Genomic DNA, 19,145 nt, shown 5'->3' on the forward strand with positions numbered 1-19,145 from the left:
GTTTACCAGCCATTGTGAGGCTACACAGTCTGCCATAGCAAGCGAGGTAGGGCTCCCAAGGGGGGATTAGATGGAAAGGTCGTCTCCTGTACAGGCGGTTCATTGGCGCCCCCAGAGTCATTAAAGCATTGGGAAGCACTGAACCTTAGGCTACATAAAAAAGGTCATGCTCTTTCCAATGACAGTCTCAGACTTTTCTAGTCCACTGAGCATGCCGTGGAGGCTTAGACCCAGCTCCTCTCTTGCATGAATTCCAGGGCAGAACAATCCCAGACTCCACAGTCATTAAAAAAGCATGAGGAGTACCCCTGCTCACAGAATAAAAAGAACCCAATATCCAGTATCTAGTTTGGGAGAGTGGTAGGTGGGAGGCCTGACATTTAGTCAGATCTTCAGGTTAATGAAAAGCAATAAGCATGGAATAATTTCCAACCTCGTATGTTTGGTTTTGAAATCTTAGTTGGTTTTTTAAAAAGAAACAGTTAAGACTGATCTTAATTATGCTTTGAAAAGGTTGATAAAGCCTAGGTGAGGTCCAGGCTAAGGGAAGATGATCTAGGATTAGTCATTCATGTCAGACAATCCAAAGAGCAAATGTTGCTTAAATGACTAGCTTGCTTACTGAGGTTAATTATTTAATAATCAATACACTTGAAAGTCTGGGAGGAGAAACAGTTGGTCTGAAGACGAGGTCGTGGTACATAGGAAGAACACCTACACCAAGGAAAGGGTTATGTGTGAGATTTGTCACTAAGGGGATAGTCATCTTGAACCAGTGTTTTTCCCAAGGGCCCTTTGGGAAAGAGAACTGGAAACAGCTTAGAAAATTTAAAAGCCTGGGGTCCTCAGCTGTGTGTGTGTGTGTGTGTGTGTGTGTGTGTGTGTGTTGGGAATAGGAGAGGCACTGTTGTCTGACCTGCGGTAGAAGATGGCACTGGTTCTCCACAGATGTTGCCTAAAAGAGTGCTGAGAGGAGTGGAGTCATTTGGGGTGGTTGTATCTTTTTCTACAAAGAGAATCCCCTGGCCCATCCCTCAGGTTCCAAACTGAAGCCTATTCACTTACAGCTGTCAGTTGACTAGCAACTAAATGGTCTGGGTGTTGGTTGCCATAGAAACAGCTGAAAGGCCCATTGCTATGGGAACCTACCATGCTCTCCAAATCAGGGGTTTGGTTCCTAAAAAGGAGTGAAGGACAGGGTGGAGGGTGGAGCCTAAGAGATGGACTGCAGAGGCCCTTATGGGTCCCGGAAGAGGATGAGCAAAGTTGAGTGACCTTCGCTAGCTCCCTACCACTAGGACAGAAAAGCAGTGACCTCGTCCACTTCCTGCAGGCATTCCCCACCTGTTCTCTGTGTGCCACCCCCCTCCTGCGTCCTGCAGCCACAGAACACAGGCGTTCACCCCAAGTGGAGAGGAAGGGCGTGAGATCTTGGGGGCAGACCTAGCATGCCAGTGCCACAACCCTCATCTGCAGGGGCTCTGAGAGAAAGAGTCTTGGCTCCTCTCTGCATGACAGGCCCTTCTCCATGCATCCTGTGGCCCAGATAAGCAGCTGGCAGGTGAAAGGAGCTTAGCTCTGGCTGCCAGTGGGTCAGACCGATAAGGAGCCTGGCAGATGAAACGGATGGCTGCTGCCCTTGAATATGGCCGAGAGGTTGGGGCCTCCAGTGAGGAAGCAGAAGGCTGGCCAGCCAGAGCCATGTCTGTTGTCAGCACTAGAGAAACACACCACTCTGTTCTCTGCCCTCTACCCACCCACACGCATGGCTCTACCACAGAAGAGTGCTGCACCTGGAACCAAATAGGAAAGACGTGGATGCTTGGGTGGCTCAGTGGTTGAGCATCTGCCTTTGGCCCAGGGTGTGATCCTGGAGTCCCAGGATCGAGTCCCGCATTGGGCTCCCTGCATGGAGCCCGCTTCTCCCTCTGCCTGTGTCTCTGGCTCTCTCTGTATCTTTCATGAATAAATAAATAAAATCTTTAAAAAAAAATAAGACAAGGTTTGATGGAGTCTCTGTAGATGTGCACAAGAGCGGTAAGATTCCTTCTCAAGGTTTGCAATCAAGGAAAGTAACTGCCATCGGTGTTGAGCGGTAAGATGACCTTGGACCCAGACAAGGAGAAAAAGCATTCTTGGTGGCTCTGCCAGTAACTACTGGTAACTTATGGTTTGTAAATTGAAAGGACTGGGCTGGTTAATCTCTAAAGTCTCTGTCGGGCTCACAGTTGATGATTCAATGAGACACTGAAGGGAAGTTTTGGCACCAGGGGGGAGCGGACGCAGCCTAATCCTACCTGCGAGAGGGAGGGATATCCCTGGAGTCCAGAGAGGCTGGACGCAGCCTAATCCTACCTGTGAGAGGGAGGGATATCTCTGGAGTCCAGAGAGGCTGTCGGCTGAGACCAAGACTTTTTATTTATTGATTGATTGATTGATTGATTGATTGATTTTTAGGATTTTATTTATATAATCATGGGAGACACAGAGAGAGAGGCAGAGACACAGGCAGAGGGAGAAGCAGGCTCCATGCAGGGAGCCCGACGTGGGACTTGATCCCGGGTCTTCAGGATCACGCCCTGGGCTGAAGGTGGTGCTAAATCGCTGAGCCACCCGGGCTGCCCAAGACTTTTGATTTAGAGGCGTCTCAGACATGTTTGACCCAGGGGACTTTCACCTGTTCCTCCAGAACACTGAGATGCGTAGTCTTTTTTTTTTTTTTTTTTTTTAAGATTTTATTTATTTACTCATGAGAGACACAGAGAGAAGCAAAGAGAGAAGCAGGCTCCATGCAGGAAGCCCGATGTGGGACATATCGATAACGGGACCCCAGGATCACGCCCTGGGCCAAAGGCAGACAGACGCTCAACCGCTGAGCCGCCCAGGAATCCCAAGATACATGGTTTGGGTTTTTTGTTGTTGTTGTTGTTTTCCTAAACTTGCCTTTTGCCTGGAGTTGTTGGTCTCGATTCGTCCCAGAGAGTTTTATAGTCTAGAAACCTGGCACCAGAAAGAGAGAGATGCCACCCAACCTTTGCACTGCTCCAGGGGATGATTGAGCATTTCCCCCAGGATCTGGGAGGAGATTTTCACCTTTGGAACATAGTTGTCTATAGATTTCTGCAACATTTAAAATGGTAACTACAAGCTTAGTTTATACCCCACCTCCAACTCTTCCCCCATTGATTGACTTTGGTAAGTTATTTAACCTCTGAAGGCCTTGCTTTCCGCCTCCATAGAATAGAATCAGAATACCCCCTCGCTGTTCTACTGATGACCTGAGGTGGTATATGCAAAGTGCTCTGTGCGGGTGCCCATCTCTAATAAGTACCTGATCATTATTATCCTCCCAGATAAGAAAAGAAGGTTGCAGCCATGGAAACTGCTCAATGGCCTAGAATCCTAGGCATTTGCCGTGGATTTGTCTTCCAAATTTAATTCCAGGTGCCATTCAAGACTAATGTTCCCTCTGATGGTCCTCCCTGTGGTTTGCCTTCATTAAGGCAGATTCTAATCCTCTCTCTTTAGAACGCTTAACCATTCTTTTTTATGTATAATTTTCATCTGTCAGCTTACCTTCCTAACTAGAACTGTAAACATCTTGAGAACAGAGATTGCCCTTTCACATTTAAGTAAATGCCCAAAACTCAGCACTCAGCAGTTTTTTAGTGAATTTTTTTTTTTAAATACAGGAAAATGTCATGACTCCTTAGGTTTTGAATCTGACCATTTAGTTCTATAGTAGTTTTGGTCTCCAACGGGACGGGAAGAATAACGGTTGACTTGTTTTCATTATCCCGAAGAAGGCACAGTGGTGCCCTATCCTGGATAGGTAGCTCCAGAGCAGGACTTGGGCTCATCTCTTGTAGAAGCCAGCTGTCAACTGCATCCAGGACTCATTGACCACACTAGCCTGTCTCCAGCCTGAAGGGTCCTGGCCTTGGGCTTGGGAGGAAGTAGCTCCCCTTCCCTGCCTGGCTTCTGGCTTCAGTTCAGTTCAGCAAACCTTCTGACTGCTCCTGGCTCCTCCTGTCTGGGTCATGATGATGGCTCTCTAGCTGCACATTGTGTCAGCTTGACTCCAGAAGGGCAAGAGGAAGAGGATCTGGCTTATCCAACTCTCTCGCTTCTCTGGTAGAGGCTAAATCCCTGCAGCCTCTGGCAGACCACCCCATCCCACCCCGCCTGGCCTTGGCTTCCCACCAGAGCTTGCCTGTGCTTGCTCAGCAGGAACAAGGCCCAAAGAGCTATTGGAGCATCTCCCAGACTATGGCTGCTGAGAACCATCTTCTTGCAAGGTGGGTAAAGCGAAGTGGTGGGTTAGGGAATAAGGCAGCAGAATGAATGTAGGAGAAAAGCTTCTAGGCCTGACTGATTTGCCATGTGACCTTGGATGAATCATTTAGCTTTTTTTAGTTGAATATCTCATAGAGGTGGTTCATGAACAAAAGGAAATGATGGGTGTGCATGTGGTAGCTTGGAAGCTTGGAAATATAAAAGTTACTCATACTCATACTCCTATCACAGGCTAGTGGGGAGGACTAGCAATTCATCCTTTGGATTTTCCTGCCTAGTTGTCATTGACTTGATGAGCTGGACACACCCACAGAAAAACCCACAAGAAAAACAAGGTTCTGGATTTGATCGCTTAGAAGAACAAGTTTAAGATTTGGGCACAAAACAGATGTTTAATGCAGATGGCTCTCCCTTAATGTTTGCTTAGTCCTGAGGGTATAGAAGGCTTAGGCAACCTGTCACTCGTCATCCTGATCACCACACAGCCTAGTTGAATTTATATGGGCCAGAACGCGTGCTACAGCGTGCTGTCCTTCAGCCAACACTTACTGAGCTCCTATTTTGTGCCTAGCACAGTGAAGGGCCCTCGGGACAAAAGAATGAGGAAGGCAAGGTCCCTGCCTTCAAGAAGCTCAGAGTCCAGTGGGAGAGGCAAGCAGCAAACTCATTACTGTGATACAGTGAAACAATGCCAGTCACAGGTATGGAATGCCATGGCAACCAGAAGGAAGAGCACTGGGGGTAATTTGGTCTGGAAAAGACAGAGCCAGGTCAGGGTTCTGTTGGGAGCCAGGCCGTAAGTGGAGACGTCTAACACCATATTCTTGATCTTTAGTCATCCCTCATTTATCCTTCTCTCATTCATTCATTCAACAAATATGTCCCTGCCCTGTGTCTTCTGAGATTTTTTTTGGAATATTTATTGTAGTGAATTGACCTCCTGCCAAACAGCTGATTTTTTTTTTTTAACTTAAAATTCCTTCTACTTCATTTACCCTGGAACTAAGTAAGCATATTTAGTTATGTCCTGACCACATACTCAGTATTTTAGAATTCTGGCCACCACTCCCCAGCCTACCTGACCCACTTCTCCTTTCTATCTATGCTTCAGCCACACTGAAGCCACACTGGTCTCCTTTCAGTTCCTCACATTAGCTGTGCTCCCTTCCCTCAGCCACAGGACTCTGGCACATGCTTGTCCCTCTGCCTGGAATGCTCCTCTCAACTTAGTTAACATTCATTTAGTTAACCCCTGCTCATCCTCTACATTTCTGCTGAGAGGAAGCCTTCCCTGACCACCTAGCCCAGATCAGATCAAGTGCTTTGTTCTAAATCCTCAGAGCCCCCTGTTCTCTCCTCTCATGGTACAATTCAGAATTACATACTGTGATTCTTTGATTCTATAATTAAATGTCTGTCCTTCTGGGGTAGAGAACATTTCTATTTTGTTCATCCCCGTATTCTCAGTGTCTAAGAGTGCTCTCAGTCCAAGGAGCAAGTGGCCAATAAATATTTTTTGAATAAATTAATTGAATGATAAATGGGTTTTGTAGCCACTTTTTGCCTTGGGCCTAAATGGTTGAGTGTCCAAAACCAAAACCAAATAGCTAATATACAATACACAAGAACAAGGGCCAGAACCAAACAGAGAGCCTCCCATGAGAGAGGCACAAAAAGAAGGTAGCCCGGGATGGGATGTCCCAGAACTAGGAGGCCCCAAGCTTGTATCTGTGGGGACGGGACCAAGGGAGGAAAAATGGAAAGACTGGAGCCACCTGGCAAGGTCAGACCTGGGAAGTGACCTGGAATGGAGGGAGAATTAGTAATACTGGGTATGTGGTCAGATTATAATCAAACATGCTTACTTAGGGACACCTGGATGGCTCAGTGGTTGAGTGTCTGCCTTTGGCTCAGGTCATGATCCTGGGATTGAGTCCCGCATCAGGCTCCCAACAGGAAGCCTGCTTCTCCCTCTACCTATGTCTCTGCCTCACTCTCTTAAATAAAATCTTAAAAAAAAAAAAAAAAAACCGCTTACTTAGTTCCAGGGTATTGAGTATCTACCACCTTCATTCTCAGGTGGTACCTATATGCCTTGGATGCAATATAACATGCTGGGGTACAAAAGACAGGATTACCGTCCCATTTTCCTACTGCTTCAGTTGTAACTAGACTTTGATAAGTGTGGGATTGGGGAGGTGGAGGATCATTTTATATCATGAAACCAATACTGATACAGAGTAGAATATAAATTTCTTATGATTATAAAAACACACGAGATTTCAAAGACATTAATGACGTTAGCGGTAGTTCAGTGAAGGAGTCTGAGAAGCATTAATAACTCAAAGTACTACACTCCAAAGGATTCTGTATGATTGAAGTTTTGTAAATCAAGTATAGAAATACACGGAAGATATGCTGTTTCAATGCAAGATTTATCTCATGCATTTTTGTACTGCTCACCACACCTGCAAAGACCACGCACAATGACTTGTGGTTGGACCTTAAGTGTCGAACTGAGTCCATAGCAAAGAACTCACTCCCCGTCCAGTCTGTAAATTGTTAATTGGATTTTTTTATCAATATTGCTTGGCCTGTCCACTCCACCAGTGAGAATTGGGGCCATTTCTGTATCTCTCTGGAGAAGATCTAAGTAAAGAGGCTCTGTGGGGTGTTGTGTCCAAGCTCTTCCAGGATGGAATCGTGGGGGAGACAATAGGGAGATAGCAAGACTGAGTTGAAAGCAGAAAGCACAAAGAAGAGAATTTCACTTCCTGCATTTACCTATAAGGAAATTAGGCTCTAGTTTCTCTGTATGTTTCCATTGTCAGCTGTGTTTGCTTCCACTCCAGGAGAAACAGGGAGCACCCTGAAGACAGGGCTGTGTCTGTTTTTAACACTAGGCACCTTGAAACCATGTGCAGCCAATACTTGCCCACTGTCCAGCCCAGGGATTCCCCGGGATCAGAGTAGATCAAATCTTGGTGAAGATAACCATGCAAATTGCAAAGCCTGCAAGACCAAAATTCTGAGAGGTAGGCAGCAGTAGGAAACAGGAAGTTAGAAGAGTAGGTGTCTGAGGAAGGTCCTTCCTCTTCTCTCCTAATCTACCTAACAAAGGAGTGAGCTGCCTCCGGGAGGGAGCAGCCGTGGTGATCCGAGTGGTGATTACTGGGATTGATTCTCAGCAGGGGCTGAGATGAAGGAGACAGTGTTCTCAGACTTAATCGCTGCTTTTTAACTCCCCCGACGTCATCTCTAATGGTCCCTGGCTGGTGCCACGCAGAGCCTCCACCCCCAGACCCCCCAACTCTGCCTACCTGAACAAATTCCTCCCAGCTGCTCAGCAGCTCTGAACCTCAGATCCATGCCTGCCCCCACCCTTTCCAATGCATCTGAGCCTATTGCTTCTGTGTTCAGGGAAGGGGAAAGAGCAAGGGGGCAGCTCTGCACTCTGGATACTGTATCTAGAAAGTATCAAATCAACTACTCCCAAAGCCTCAATCTGATGAAGGGACCAGACCCACTGGAAAAAGATAGCAAGACAAGAATCCAGAACGCCAAATGCTTGGGGTGCCAGCGGGCAGTGATACGCCTTGGAAGCAGCAGGCCAGACTGCAACCTTGTCAGGAAAGGGCTGGAAATAAGCCAAATAGAACAGAATGGAAAAACAAGAATCATCTGCAGTTTAAAAAAAAAAGCGGGGGGGGGGGGGGGGGGGAGTCAAGGGCATGAGCCTTGTTGCCAGAGAAGTTAGAGATGAGGACAAGAACTGGGCAACACTCCTCCACTCCCTCCTGACTGTATTTTCTCCTTTTCTCATAAGCTCCGCGATAAATCACCTGCAAACTGTAGCTGCGCTGGCTGTACCCACTTGAAATTGCAATCTGGCAAGCCTAAGATTGGCATTCAGGGACTGTCTTTGTCACGAAAAGCAGAATTCTTGTTTATTTTGGTAAATTAATTGCTGGCAGAGAGGGCTTTTCATTTTCCAACCAGAACAATTGCAGGCTTCAAAAGAAATTGCAGGGTTGGAAAGCACCTAAAGGTTACCCTGGGTTAAATTGCCAGACCTAGCAGCAAAAAATGCACGGTTCTTGGCAGCTCGGAACGGAAGACCACATGAGAGGCCCAGGCTATGTGCTGAGCTGAATCTGTGCACACAAGTAGCCTCTGAGCCTTCATCCCTCAGCGATGTGTGGGTGGCCCAAACCAACCAGCCTGCCACATTGGGAATGGGCGGCAGTGTCAGGGCCCCATCTCCGGTCCCTGCCGCAGCTTGCAGTTGATGAGTGGCCTTAGAGGAGGATACTCTGTGGCCTAATTTCAGCAAAAAGTCTCTGGAAAGTCTCACTGTCATAAAAGTCACGGTAGCCTCTGCACCTGATGCTATCCTGTCATCTCCTGCAACACCAAAGCTGACCTGGTCGTGTTCTGACGTAATGAGTTTGCCTGCCAGTGACCTGTACCAGTCCCACCATGGGGAACCAGTGGCTGTGGTCCCTTTGGGAAGGATGACCCTCATGGAACTTACCAGAAGCCACAGACACACACCTCACATATGCACACACTACAGGGATTCCAAACCGGTTCTATTCTGGAAAGTGTTCAAAGTGAAGGGAGGTCAAGATTTCAGTGAAGTCATTCGGGGAAGGTTCACTGGAGGGGAGATGTCTGACCAATTATTCAAAAGGTATTTTCTTGATTTAGCAGAGAGAAAGGAGAGCACATCTCAGGGGAGAGGGTTTGGAGCCAGGAGGAAGTAGAAGGCTGATTACTTACAGAGAGGCCCTGTCACAGTTGGTGGCTGGGGTGGTCAGTGAGAAGTCAGTGGGCCTGTGTGAGTCCTTGATGAGTAGCTCAGGCTTAATGTGGGATGCACACCTGAACGTGCAGCAGGCTTCTGAGCAGAGAGGATGATGATTCCAGCCCAAGTGTGTGGGATGAGCTGGAGCTGGGAGGATGGAGCAAAGGGTCCGATCGGGAGCTTTAGCTTATTGGGAGCTCGGCACCAGAGGCTGGACCAGGGTAAAGGCTGGGAAAAATAGGAGGGTAGAGGGAGGATGCCTTTGGGCAGGAAAGTAGAAGAAAGTTCAAAGGAGGCTTCACTGGAGCAAGTTTACAAGAGCAGGAGGAAGAAGATTCCAGAAGCAGTGGGAACCTGTTAGCTAGACCCCAGCCCTCTGGCCATTGCAGAATATCTCTAAAGCAGTTTTAAAAATTAAAAGGAAAAACTTTCTCACATCTGTAATTTGATTTGATCCGAGCATCTATGTGATATAGGCAGGATCAAAGGGAGGTGGATGGAGGTACATAATGGTGAAAGTAACTTGTCCAACATCCCGGTCATACCCAATTCATCTCATGAGGCAGGCCAAGAGGAAGAATGAGAAGTTCAGCGGGCCCAGCTTCCCTCTCCACAGAGCACCTTCCTACCTTCCTGACAACCTTGTTCCCTGAACTCCACTGGGTGAGCACTGTAAGCTGGTATCTAGGTCCCGGGACACTACGCTACTATATCTCCCTTAGGACCTCAAACAAAGGCCTGCCACCCCCTCCTACCTCAGGATGGACAAGGGAGGATGGATCCTAACTCCACTTCCTTGTCCTGGTCTTTTCCTCTGAGCTCTCCCTGCCTCGAGGCTCTTTGCCAGCTGCACGTCCACTTGCTTCCTCTCCTAGGTCCAGCTATAGGTTTGGATCATCTTCTGGTCAGCCCTTCCCAAGCCACTCTCCTACTACTATGAAAGGGCATCCCCTCAGCCCCTCCTAATCCTTTGTTGGGCACTTCACTTTTCTCTTATTGGAAAAGACAATTGGCTGGATGGGAGCTCGCCTGTGTTTTATTGCTCAGATAAGGGATTTTCATATCAGTCCTGATGAGAGGCAGTTGAAGGGCTATTCTTGCCACCTGCTGCAAGAAGCAATTTCTGGCTTCCTGAGTCTGAATGTGCTTGGAGAACTGAGCTGCTGTTGGTCTAAAAGACTTCTTTCCAGGAAGTACAATATCCAGAAATGATAAAAATGACTCAACCCTGATGGAAGGGGTAGGAGAGCCCTGTCAACCCATCACTTCTCTTCCTTCCAAATCAAGCCCAGTGGCAGCGCTTAGTTCATGGAGGTAAAGTGGAGGGATGCAAAGTGGTGATGGAGGTAGTAGTGGGGATCCTTGGGGGTGGCTGAAAACTGCTTATCCAGTCTCCTTTTACAGATGAAGAAACTGAGGACAGAAGGGGAAGTGCATTTGCCCAAGATCGTGCAGAATTCCATCAGGGTCCATGACTTGATGCACAAACCAACTGGACCAGCTCACATCCTCTCCTCTGATGGCCTTTGCTCCATCTATGCTTAGATGCATCCTCCCCCACCCATTCAGCCAGTATCAGTGGAGCTCTGTGCCCACCACTGCACTGGCCACAGATGCAGCGATGAATGCAACATGGTCCCTGCTTCTTGCCATTGGTGCCACCTTCTCAGCAAACCCAGTAGCTGCAAAGTTTTCCCACCCCAGCACAAGCCCCCACCCTGCCTGTCACTCAGGCTCCCAGCAGCCAGAGCTAAAGATAGAATTGAGGGCAGCGTTTTAAGTCAGCAATGAGCAGACCTGGCTGGCCAAGTGGGGAGGGGTAGCTAAGCCGAGTTAGGAGTCCTCCTCAGAGCAGCCGGAGTGTGTTTCTCTTAGTGGCCCATGCCTGTGAGACTGGCAATAACTATTGCTGGTCTTTCTTCTCCTACTGAGCCCTGGACAGGGCAGGTGGAGCCTAAGTCTGATACCTCACTCCAGAAGCCAGCTTTCCCTGAATCTCTCAGCTATATTCTGGCTTTCTCTCCTCTGAACCCACTGCCTTGCAGGGCTTTGGTTATTCCCAAAACCGGTGAAGACCACACTTCCACAGCTCTGCCCTGCCCTCCTGCTAATATTCACAGGTTAGCATTAGGGCCACGGGAAACTGGAAGAGGAGGCCCAGGACTGGGGAGGTCAGGCCCTCTGCTGAGAGCCCACAGGACTTACATCCTGAGAGATACTACTGGCTGCCAAAACCTGGATATTGCCTCCAGAATTTTGTGGGGGATGAGGTCACCAGCAGGTCCCACCCATCCGGATTTCCTCTTCCTGCCTTCAGGCCACCTGCTTCTCTGCTGGTCCCTAGTAATAGGCCAGCTGATGCACACCAGCATCACCCTTGCATGGCAGGGAAGTGAGTGGTGTGGGGAGGAGAGAAACCTGGAATTATTCCTATTCCCAGCCAAAGTTCTCCATTCTTCAGGCATGGTGAGTTGTAGGCAGTGGAGGAGCCATGGGGAGAAAAGCAGGAAGAGAGATAGGATGAGCCACCCTTTCCCAGAAATGCAGAAGAGGAAGGCAAGCTGCCTCCTCTTGAACCTGAGTCCGATTGAGGGGTTACCTCAGTACCTCACCAGCACCACTACAGCATCAAATGAAGGGATAGAGACAAGACATGGCCTGCAACCCTCCAGATGGCTGGCATGACAGTGTTGGCCATGCTTTCTAAATCAAAGGGTTTAAAAAAAGTAAAAATAAAAATAAATAAATCAATCAAAGGGTTTGGTCATAGCCCCCGAGGAGGGGCAGGCTGGAGAGCTGGGCGTGGGGGATAGCTCTGCCTGACACTCACCCCCTTCTCCCCACAGTGGCAAAGCAGGGACTACCACTCCAAGAACCTGCATTCCAGGGACAGAAATAGTAGGGGAGGGTGGGGTGCGGGGGCTGGGGCTGCCACATGCTGCTTTTCCATGGGCATTCTGGGTAAGAATAATAATGAGGCTATTAATAACTTCTTACCTCTGTATAAGTCTTAAAGACCTTTCTCTAGATGTTTTTCCTGCCTGCACACCCATGATCTCAATTTGATTTTCAAGTCAACTCTGTGCATCTGTGTGGTCAACACCCCCAGGTGATAGCTGAGGAAACCGAGGCATGGGGAGGGGATTGTCATGTGGTCATCACTCATTCTTCTAATAAAGGGCTGGGCAAAAACCAGAAGCCGGTTCTGCTTGGGTCAGCTCTTCAATTGTGCCGTTGGAAGGGGGTTCCAAAAAACAGGTTTTTTCCTAGGCTATATTGAAGTCACTTTTGAGGTATATGCAATGTAGATATAGTGCAAAGTTCCCCAGGGGCTTTGACCCCTCCGTCAATTAGTCAAGACTGATTTACCCAGCTCTTCTCTGCCTCTGCTCTGTGCCAGGTCCCAGAGACAGGCATCAACAAAACAGTCTTGCCATCAAGGAGCTCACAGTGTGATGAAAAGAGAGACAAACCCTTAGGCCATCTCAGTACAGCAGGGTTCATTTAAGGACCAAGGCAGTACAGGGTATTGTGGGAGCACAGAAGAGGAGCCCTAAACCAGCCTAGGGGTAGCAGAGAGGGCTTTCTGAAGGAGGTGATGCTCTAACCAGCTACTTAGTCAAGGTTACTCTCTCTCATTGTGCCCCTCTTCTAAATACCAGCTTCTGGCCTCTTTCAAAGACTGGTACAACCAAGCAGCAGTAGCTAGACTGCCCTGACCCTGCAGGTCAGAACGAACCTACCCTGCAGCCCAGGAATGGCTACAGTCACACTCCACTGCTGGAAATGGACAGGATGTGGGTTCCAAGCTCAGCTCCACACATTTGTCCCTCATACAGCCCTGGAACATGCAGATCCTGAGATGCAGCAGGTTACTCAATCCTCCACCTGCCCACCCTCAGCTTGCTCTACGCAGGAATCATCTCAGATGTGCAAAATCCTAACCTACTTTTAAAAACCTGCTGATGAGACTCCACATTGCTCTAGCTAATTCCTGGCATTTAACGCCTCTCTATCCTAACCTGGATCTGTCATTTCTGTCATTACTAAAACTTAACCTATTCTTATTTGGTCTTTGGAGAAGACAGGGCAGTTGGTCTTGTTTCTCAAAGCAAGGGGCCTCTGTAGACTTAAAAGCAGTAATGAAATCACCCCTCGGGCTTCTCCATCTGGGGTCGATGAATTTCACTTACTCCCTGCATTAATTTATGGCCTGATCCTTACTTCCTGCGGGGCTCTCTCTCCCTGCCTCCTTTGGTTGAGGAATCCAAGACTGAATAAAGAGTAGCCCAGAGGTGCTGATGTAAATGGATGGCAAAGGGAGGAGGGCAGGGACCGTGGGACTTTCTGTAGAAGGCAGGGATGTTGGGCACCTGAGTGGCTCAGTTGGTTAAGCATCTACCTTTGTCTCAGGACGTGATCCTGGGGTCCTGGGATCAAGTTCCATATTGGACTCCTTGCTCAGCGGGGAGTCTGCTTCTCCCTCTCCCTCTGCCTGCCGCTTCCCCTGCTTGTGCTCCCTCTCTGTCAAATAAATAAAATCTTTTAAAAAGAGAGAGGAGTGTGGGAGATGAGGTTAGCAGAGGCCAAATGCTACTTGAAGCAGGGAACCTCAGCAAAGCCCTAAGGTGCAGTAACCCTAAGGGATGAACAAATGGGTGAAGAGAAGCATGTGAACACAACCAAGGAGGGGCCAAAAGATAATGGAAATCAGGAGTTTGTGATATCACAGGAGCCAAGAAAGTGTGAAGAAGGGAGGGCTCGATGTGGTGCAAGGTTGCAGGGGCTTCCTGAGGTGAGGGCTGAGAAGAAGCCACTAGATTTCAAAATAAGGAGGTCACTGAGGACTCTGTGGGAACAGTCTGAGTGAAGAGGTGAGAGCACAATGTGGAAACAGCCAAGGTGCATGACTCTTTGAGTTGGTCTGGCTGTGAAGTGGGTTGTGGTAGCCAACCACACACTGGGATGGTATTTTCACCCATGTTGGGCCCCTCCCACATTGTCCCAGGGTGGTCTATGAAACCAACAGAATATAGCAGAAGTGATATAATGTCATATCCAAGAGTCAAGTATAAAAGACATTGCAGCTTCCCCTGCATGCAGCCACTTCCTCTCAGAGCACTCCCATTGGGGAAGCTAGCTGCCACGTCCTGGTCCTGAGGCCTGCATGATGAGGCATGGAAGCCACCTGCCAACAGCCATATGAATGAACCCCGGTGGAAGCTGATCCTCTAGGCCAGGTCAGACCTTCAGATAATTGCTGCCCAACCTTGACTACAGCTTCATGAGTGACACAAGCCATCTTGTTTAGCTGATCCCATTCCTGACCCTCAGAAACTGGGGGAAAATAAATGTTCATTACTTTATGTTTGTCGTTTTAAGCTTCAAAATGTTGGGGGAAATGTGTTACCTGAGCAATAGGTAATGAATACAGGGATTGAGATAAGGGTGTGGGGTTAGGGGGGAGGATTTTTTGTTCTGTTTTGTGTTTAAAGAGTGAATCTCAAACATGTTTAAATGCTAATGAGAAGCCAAGAGAGAGGAGAAAAAGTCAGCTAAGGGAGAAATGCATGGAAAATCAATCAAATGAGGTTTTTCTTTTCTTTTCTTTTAAAGATTTTATTTATTTATTCATGAGAGACACACAGAGAGAGAGGCAGAGACATAGGCAGAGAGAGAAGCAGGCTCCCTGCAGAGAGCTCGATGTGGAACTCAATCCCAAGACTCCAGGATCATGCCCTGGGCAGACGCTTAACCGCTCGCTGAGCCACGTAGGCGTCCCAAATGAGGTTTTTCAAGGTGGAAAGGGAGAGAGTCCAAAGCACTTGAAGGGATTAGCCTAAATTCTTGGGAGAGACATCTGGACCCCTATCTCTTCTATTGTGACTACAGAGCAAAAAAGGAAGGGATACAATCTTTTTGATGATATGATGTTAATGGGATTTCTGCCAAATGACTCTTATTCTCTCCTAGGTTATCTGTGGAGAATGTGGATGGAGATGTTGGGGAAGATGGTGGTTGATGAGAATGGAGAAGGTCTGAAATAGGTGATGTTGAGCTCTAGGGAGAGAACCAACAAAGAAGGCAGGAAAGAAAATTCTGGGCCACTTTGAAGGTACGCTTGTGATGGAGACTATGACTGCATAGTCCCCTGAGTCTTCAGTTGTGTGATTTTTTTTCCCCCCACAGCACCCAGTATCCTAGATAGAGGTACAGAGAAGGGGAATAATTGAATTAACTTTGGGCTGGGGCTTTGCCAAAACGGTGTCAGGAAAAAATAAGGTAGCAGTGGAGGTGAGGCTGTTAGAAGAAATAGAATGGGGACTCTAGGCTGAGGGATAAACAGAAGGGGCTGATACAGGGAGAAAGTAAAAAGCCAAGAAATCAGAGGAGCAATGATATCACATGACAGTCGCAGGAGAGATGGTGGATTATGGCCAGCCCTCAGGATATTGGGATTTAACATTACAGAGGTAGGGGCAGCTCCAAGATGACTGGTTGGGGAGAGGGGGGTGCGCTCTAGAGTCATGAGTGCACCAGTGGAGAGACCAAGCTGTTGAGGAGGTGATGTAAATGTGATGTCATCTGAGATGATGATGACATTCAGACTTGTCCCCAGAAGAAGAGCAATGTCTCCCATGAATGATGCGGATGCATGCCAGCATCAAAGAAAAGGAAAGCAGGTGGCAGGAGCTCACTGGGGCGGGGTGTTGCATGAGAGAGGGTGGGGCTTAATGGTTTGTTGGAGCTCAGGCTGCCATCCCATCTCTTGAACCCAGTGGCTGAGAGAGAAGGGCAGTTTACACCTAAGACGGCCCAAAGAGAAGCTGTGCCCCTTCGGGCATCGGGCCATGGAAATGAGGGGTGCCCAATGGCCCCGGGGAATATTGGAGGGAGGAGGGCCATGGGAGGTCAGAGGAGAAGCTCAGCATGCAATGGAGTAAGTGTAAGGAAGAGTCTAGCTGGCCGAAGGGGCTAGATTCTGGGGCCTGATGGGTTTTCCTGCCTATAGTTTTTAAAGGAATCTGCCCATGCAATGAGTTATTGCAGCTGGGGGAACGGGAGCCTCTCAGAAAGGGTCAGCAACAGCCCTGATTATTGTTCATACTTCTGAGGGAGTCCTGGTTCCTGTGCACCGGCTGGCACCATGACTCAGCCCATGTGGGAATGAGTGGTGGCCTTTGGTGGCTGGAGGTAGAGTTAGCCAGGGCCTGGATAATTATGCCAGCTGCCTGGAAGGGGTTGCAGGGTCACACACAGGCTCCTGGACAGAGTCTGGCCCTGTGGCCTGAGGATACCAGGCATGGTTTGGTTTGGTTTGGTTTGGTTTGGTTTGGGAGGTGATCTGTTCAGCCTAAGGTTAGCTGAGAGTGAGAAAAGTCCTTGCAAGGCTCTCAGGCTGAGAGCCCTTGTGTGGAAGCTCGGTCACACGTCACACCACATGACACACCATGCCTTTTCTTAGGTGGCCCCATTTCCTTCCAACTTTTGGCCATCAGCCTACTTGCCAACACTCTGACCCCAAGAGCTGTCCCCACCAAGCCCACTTCTCTGTGGAGTCACCTTGGCCATCAGGGAAAACTGCTGCTCTCCAAGCTCCATTCTGATTGTTCTGGGGAACTTCACTGGGCATTCCATTCTGGCTTTCAAGAGGCTGCCTGTGCCACATGCACTTCCCACATTGCCCAAGATGGAATGCGTACACTTCCCATGGCAGAGGCAAGTGGAGAAAATAGGCCGAGCTCTCCAGGCTCTGATTTCTGAGTCTTGGTCTCCTTATCCATAGAATGGGGCTAATCATATCTACTTACCTACTTCAGAGCAATCATGTGAAGATCAATGAGATGATGTGTGGATCCATTTTTCTGTTAACAGAGCTGTTCAAAAGTGCTCAGTTAGGCATTTTCTGGGAACAACGGAGAGCCACCATTGTGGCTTTCTGGTTTCCCTGTAATAACTGGCATCCACACAGCCCTTTCTAATGTGCAAAGCGCTTTCACAAACATGTTGAAATGCAAGCATATTCAAAAGTGCCCAGCATGGAGCCCAACATACAGAACATAGTCAGTAAATGATGGCTGTTGCTTTCTTGCTTGGCCATCACAGCTCCATGTTACCAATGGGAGGACCAAGGCCTAGAGAGGGTAACAAACCTGTCCAAAACTCTCCTGGAACTGGTCCTGACATTGAGTCTTCTGGTTCCAAATCTTGGACCCTTTAAATAGCATCTCTGTAGGAGGCTATAACCCTCTTTCCTCAATGATCCTAAATCTAGGAGATGGGCAAGAGTCACCAGGGAGGGAAATGAGCATATTGCTTTGGGCCTTTTTTCTGCCCCCTTCTACCCTGACAAGGAGCCTGCAGAAAACCCAAACCCTGGAATGAGGGGAGGAAGAGAGAATAGGAATATGGGAAAGGAAGAAAATAAACAAGCCAGCTGAAGACAGTCAGAGAAGGAACTGTGACCAGTGAGGCAGAGAGCTGATGGATGGCAATGTCTCTGGAGGAGGAAAAGCAGGGCCCAGAGGATGGAGAGAGTGTGCCAGAGGCCCAGGGAGGGGCTGGAGAGCAGTTCTTGGTGAATCAAGCGTGCAAAGAGCTGTATGTTCCTTCTCCAGGCAGGGTATTGATGGTTTATTGACCCAAGGCATGGGAGAGGTGGCTAGGGAGCACTCTGCTCTGCTCCAGGCTACTGGGGGCAGTGGGTGAGGCAGGGGCTGTGCTCAAGGATAGGAAAGGAGAGAGGTGAGGGTGAACTGATGGGAAAGGGGGAGGGATAGAGGAAGAAGGCCGGATGACTCCTTGTGGAGCAGCAGAAGGCACTGACCCAACACCCAGCTTGGTGACCTGAGGTCACTCAGAATCTATAGGGCTATCTCAAAAGGAACAACCAGCCACTCTGCACAGCATTCCCTGTGCCACATGTCTCTGAAGGCCTTGGACACCTCGGCCCTACTCACGAGCCCACGCTGGCCCTAGATACTTAGCATGCATCGGGCAACATCCAGACGATTGCAACAAAATTAGCCAATTTCCAAAACCCATTAAATACGCTTCTCGATAGCATCTCTCTCCGGGCCATTTTCAAAAGCGTGAAACGCCTGGGGCTGTGACTAGTCCTGAGCCGTCCTCTCCTCCCCTTAGCCTGATTTCATGGACTGAGTGGTCGCCGTTGGCAGCTCACACAGGGGCATAGCATAGACTTGGCTCCTGGAATCCTGTGGCCAGAACTCTCAGTGCCTCCTGGAGAAGTCTAATTGCACTCACCCAGCCCTGACTGATGAACACTGCAGTGTACCAGGCTGCTGGACTGTGAGTTCCAGCTCCAACTTGCCAGGAAATTGATGGCATGACCCCCAGCCCCCAGCCCCCGAGCTCCAGTGACCCTTCTTATAAGATGAAAGCAAAATGAATATATAGCTGACTAGGGAAAGGAAATAGAATCAAGAAAAGCAACGAGTTGAAAAGGATCTTCTAAATTACCTAGTCTTCCTCCCTCCCTTTATATGTAAGAAACCCAAGGCTCAAAGACAGGATGTGATTGTACAGTGTCACACAACAGGTTAGCTGCAGAGCCAGGATGAGAAGCCATGCCTCCAATTCTGGGGTTTCTGTTGTTCTCATGGCTCAGTCTGGTGAAGAGTCCTGGGTCAGATAGGGCATAACCATCAGACTTCTAGAAAGCACTGGAACTAAAGTCTGATGATCTTGTCCCAAATCCTGATCTTGTCCTTTAACAGCTGTATAATCTTGGCAAGTTATAGAACCTTGTTTACTGCAATTTCCTCATCTATATAACGGGGGAAATGATATCTTCTGCAATGGAATTTTGTGATCATTAAGAAGACAGCATTCACAGGGCACTTCCTGGCTCAATCGGTAGAGCGTGCAACTCTTGATCTCAGGGTTGTGAGTTCAAGCCTCATGCTGGGCACAGAGCCTACTTAAACAAAAAAGATGGCATTTGCCTGGCACATAAGACGTACCAAAATTTTCTTTTCCCACACCACACTCTCACCCTCCTTTCTCCCCTATTCCATAA

This window comes from Vulpes lagopus, chromosome 6 (assembly GCF_018345385.1).
Source record: "Vulpes lagopus strain Blue_001 chromosome 6, ASM1834538v1, whole genome shotgun sequence".
NCBI classification, from domain to species: domain Eukaryota; kingdom Metazoa; phylum Chordata; class Mammalia; order Carnivora; family Canidae; genus Vulpes; species Vulpes lagopus.